We start from the raw sequence: 5,393 nt of genomic DNA on the forward strand, positions 1-5,393 counted from the left end.
TGGCTCGACTTGATGAGCAGACTTAAAGAGTCAACTTGGTGAGAGTACGTGGCGGGGTGAACTAATGAACGGAGTTAAAGAGTCGACTTGGTGGGAGTACTTGGTGGGACGACCTGGTGGGGTGACTTGATGAAGGGACATAAAGAGTTGACTTGGTGAGAGTACTTGTTCTGGTGACTTGATGAATAGACTTAAAGAGTCAACTTGGTGGGGTGACTGGATGAAAGGACTTAAAGAGTCAACTTGGTGAGAGTACTTGGTGGGGTGACTTGCTGAATGCACTTGACAAATTGACTTGGTGCAAGTACTTGGTGGGGTGACTTGATGAATGGACTTAAAGAGTCAACTTGGTGAGAGTACTGGGTGGCTTGACTTGATGAGCAGACTTAAAGACTCAACTTGGTGAGAGTACTTGGTGGAGTGAACTAATGAACAGAATTAAAGAGTCGACTTGGTGGGAGTACTTGGTAGGTTGACCTGGTGGGGTGACTTGATGAATGGACTTAAAGAGTTGACTTGGTGAGAGTACTTGTTCTGGTGACTTGACAAAAAAATGTAAAGAGTCAACTTGGTGAGAGTATTTGGTGGTGCGACTTGATGATCAGACTTAAAGAGTCAACTTGTTGAGAGTACTTGGTAGGGCAAACTGATGAACAGACTTAAAGAGTCAACTTGGTGAGACTACTTGGTGGGCCGACCTGGTGGGGTGACTTGATGAACAAACATAAAGAGTCAACTTGGTGAGAGTACTTGTTCTAGTGACTTGATGAACAAACTTAAAGAGTCGACTTGGTGGGGTGAGTTGAGGAAAAGACTTAAAGAGTTGACTTGGAGAGAGTACTTGGCAGGGTGACTTGATGAAGGGACTTAAAGGGTCAACTTGGTGGGGTGACTTGATGAACATACCTAAAGAGTTGACTTGGTGAGAGTACTTGGTGGGGTTACTTGATGAACAGACTTAAAGAGTTGACTTGGTGAGAGTACTTGGTGGGGTGAATTGATGAATGCACTTGAAGGGTTGACTTGGAGGAGTGACTTGATGAACAGCGCTAAAGAGTTGACTTGGTGAGAGTACTTGGTGGGGTGACTTGATGAACAGACTTAAAGAGTCGACTTGGTGAGAGTACTTGTTGGGGTGACTTTATGAGCGTACTTAAAGAATCAACTTGGTTAGAGTACTTGGTGGGGTGACTTGATGAACGAACTCAAAGAGTCAACTTCATGAGAGTACTTGGCAGCTCGACTTGATGAGTAGACTTACAGAGTCTACTTGGTGAGAGTACTTGGCAGGGTGAACTGATGAGAAAACTTAAAGAGTCAACTTGTTGGGCCAACCTGGTGGGGTTACTTGATGAACAGACATAAACAGTCGACTTGGTAAGAGTACTTGTTCTGGAGACTTGATGAATAGACTTAAAGAGTCAACTTGGTGAGAGTACTTGATGGGGTGACTTGATGAATGCACTTGAAGAATTGACTTGGTTAGAGTACTTGTTGGGGTGACTTGATGAATGAACTCAAAGAGTCGACTTGGTGAGAGTACTTGGTGGCTCAACATGGTGAGCAGAATTAAAGAGTCAACTTGGTTAGAGTACTTGGTGGGGTGAACTGATGAACAAACTTAAAGAGTCAACTTGGTGGGAGTATTTGGTGGGCCGGCCTGGTAGGGTGACTTGATGAAGGGACATAAAGAGTCGAGTTAGTTAGAGTACTTGTTTTGGTGACTTGATGAATGGATTTAAAGAGTCAACTTGGTGGGATGACTTGATGAAAGGACTTAAATAGTCGACTTGGTGAGAGTACTTGGTGGGGTGACTTGATGAATGGACTTCAAGGGTGAACTTGGCGGGGTGACTTGATGAACGGACCTAAAGAGTTGACTTGGTGAGAGTACTTGGTGGGGTGACTTGATGAACAAACTTAAAGAGTTGACTTGGTGATTGTACTTGGTGGGGTGACTTGATGAACGCACTTGAAGAATCAACTTGGTTAGAGTACTCGGTGGGGCAACTTGATGAACGGGCTCAAAGATTCAACTTGGTGAGAGTACTTGGTGGCTCGACTTGATGAGAAGACTTAAAGAGTCAACTTGGTGAGAGTACTTGGTGAGGTGAACTGATGAACAGACTTAAAGAGTCAGCTTGGTGGGAGTACTTGGTGGGCCGACCTGGTGGGGTGACTTGATGAACGGACTTAAAGAGTCAACTTGGTTAGAGTACTTGTTCTTATGACTTGATGAATATACTTGAAGAGTCAACCTGGTGGGGTGACTTGATGAAAGGACTTAAAGAGTCAAGTTGGTGAGAGTACTTGGTGGGGAGACTTGATGAATGAACTTAAAGGGCCAACTTGGCAGGGTGACTTGATGAACGGACCTAAAGAGTTGACTTGGTGAGTGTACTTGGCGGGTTGAACTCATAAATAAACTTAAAGAGTCAACTTGGTGGGAGTACTTGGTGGGCCGACCTGGTGGGGTGACTTGATGAACAAACTTAAAGAGTCAACTTGGTGAGAGTACTTGTTCTGGTGACTTGATGAACAGACTTAAAGAGTCAGCTTGGTGGGTTGACTTGATGAAAGGACTTAAAGAGTCAACCTGGTGGGGTGACTTGATGAACGAACTTAAAGGGTCAAATTTTTAGGGTGACTTGATGAATAGACCTAAAGAGTTGACTTGGTGAGAGTACTTGGTGGGGTGACTTGATGAACAGACTTAGAGAGTTGACTTGGTGAGAGTACTTGGTCGGCCGACCTAGTTGGGTGACTTTGTGAACAGACTTAAAGAGTTGACTTGGTGTGCCGACCTTGCGGGGTGTCTTGATGAATGGACTCAAAGAGTCAACTTGGTTCACCGACCTCGTGTGGTGACTTGATGACCGAACTTAAAGATTTGACTTGGTGAGAGAACTTGGTGCACCAACCTGGGGAGTCAAGCTAGTGAGTCAAATTGGTGAGCGAGCTTAAAAAGGCAACTTGGTTAGGAAAGTTGGCAAGGTGAGATGGTAGGCCAACTTGGTGAGCCAACTTGTTGAGCAAACTGAAAGAGTCAACTTGTTGAGGCTACTTGGTGGGGTGACCTATCGACCCCACTTGGTGAGGCGACCCAATGAGTGAAGCTATCCAACCCTTGGTTGCTAGCCCTTAGTAGAGGCAACTTGACAAGCTGACATGGTGAGCAAACTTAAAGAGTCAACTTGGTGAGGCAACTAGATGAGTTAGGTCATTGAGGTGACTTGGTTGGGTGACTCGATGAGCTGACCATGTGAGAAGGCCTTGTGAGCCAACTTGGTGAGATGACTCAGTGAGTTAGTTCATTTAGATGACATGATGAGCTAAACTGGGGAGGCAACCTGGCGAACGAACTTGGTGAGCTGACTTGGCGAGCCAAATTGGGGAGTCAACTTGGCAAGAAAACTTGAAGTGTCAACTCATTAAGGAAACTTTGCAAGTCCACCTTGTGAGACAACCTGGGGAGATGACCTAGGGGTAGACTTGGTGAGTATGCTTGAATTGTCAGCTTGGCGAGCTAACACAGCGAGCCAACCTTGCGAATCAACGTGATGAGTGGGCCTAATGGGGTGAGTTGGTGGGGTGACTTTGCAAGTGGAATTAGAGAGCCAATTTGGTGAGGTGACTCAGTGAGTTGGTTCAATGAGATGACATGGTGAGCTGACTTGGCAAGTCGACCTATCAAGAAAACTTAAAGAGTCAACTTGGCAACATACTCGAGTCGACTTGGTGAGGTTACTTGGTGAGCGGGCTCAAAGAGTCAACATGGTGAGGTGACTCATTGAGTCAACATGGTGAGGCAACTCATGGTGAGGAGCTATCCTTGAGGTGACTTGGTGGACCTACTTGATTAGTCAACTTGGTGAGCTGACCTGACGAGCTGACACGATGAGTGAGCTTAAAGAGGCGACTTGGTGGGGTAACTCGGCAAGCCAACTTATCGAGGCAAGATGGTGAGTCAATTTGGTGAGCTAACTTGGTGAGTGCACTTAAAGAGTCAACTTCATGAGGTGACTCAACAAGTTAGCTCACTGATGCGACTTGGGCGGGATGACCTGGCAAGTGAACTTAAAGAGGCGACTTGGGTGGGCTGACTTGATGAGTGAACTTAAAGAGTTGACTTGGCAACATACTTGAACAATTGACTTGGTGAGATGACATGGTGAGTGGACTTAGAGAAGCAACTTGATGGGGCAACTTAGCGAGCACACTTGTTGGGGCAAGGTGGTAAAATAACTAGGTGAGTCAACTTGGTGAGCTGATTTAGGGAGCTGACTTGGTGAGCAAACTTAAGGAGTCAACTTGGTGAGGCAACCTGAATAGTCAACTCAGTGAGCTAACTTGGGGAGCTGACATGGTGAACGGTCTTAAAGAAGAGGCGACCTGGTGGGGAAACCTGGTGAGGTGAGATGGTAAGTCATCTTGGTGCGCTAGCTTGATGAGCTATGAGTGAACTTAAAGAGTCAATTCTTGATTTGGCAAAGACCACATGGTCAAATGACTTGGTGAGCTGACTTGGCTAGCAAAATTTGCAAGCAAACTTATAGAATTGACTTGCTATCCCCAGCCAGGATCGTACTGCTGGGTCGACCCAACTTGGGTCACCCAACTGGGTCAACCCATCTTCATTGCCCCAGCCTCGAGCGACCCAACTAGGTCACCAAAGTGGGTCAATGAGGGAAAAACAAAAATCATGGGAGGCCCTGTACAGCGAAAAGTGCTAAATTTTTTGCATTACAAAAAAAAAAAACAAGTTACCCACTTTTGGATCACGCATAGGTTTTAGTTCACGTATTGCCGAGCGAACTTGAGGTGTTATGCCTAGCTACCCAGATTTCAAGTAAGGTAGCCAAAACGATCCAATTTGAGAATTTTCTTTATAAAAAGAGATCATGATAGGCCCCGTAAGGCAAAAAAGAATGAAATTTTGGGAGTTTAAAAAAAAATGTTACCCGATTTTGGATAGTGCATAGGGCTTGGGTCACGTAGCATCAAGATGCCCTAGGTGACATGATTCGAGCGAAAATTTGACGGTGGCATGAGTCGTGCAAAAACATTGGAGGCCATTAAGGATCCAGGTGCTTTGATTCGACGTTGCTAAGGCGGGTCGGGTTGAAAACTTTGGGCATTAACCAAAAAGAAAAAGTTAACTGCATTTGGATCACATACACGGCTCGGGGCACTTAGAATCAAGTCAAGCACACTGACATGAGTCGTGCAAAAAATTTGGAGTTGACTCGAGTCGAGGTATCCAACTCTATTCGAGTTCAAAACTTTGGGACTTGAAAAAAAAAAAGAAAAAAGAAAAAGTTACCCGGTTTTGGATCACGTAAGTGAATCGGGCCACTCAGAATCAAGGCGAGTGCGGTTACATGAGTTGAGCA

Source organism: Cupressus sempervirens, chromosome 2 (genome assembly GCF_028749045.1).
Source record: "Cupressus sempervirens isolate cs-2001-9-10 chromosome 2, ASM2874904v1, whole genome shotgun sequence".
Classification (NCBI taxonomy): domain Eukaryota; kingdom Viridiplantae; phylum Streptophyta; class Pinopsida; order Cupressales; family Cupressaceae; genus Cupressus; species Cupressus sempervirens.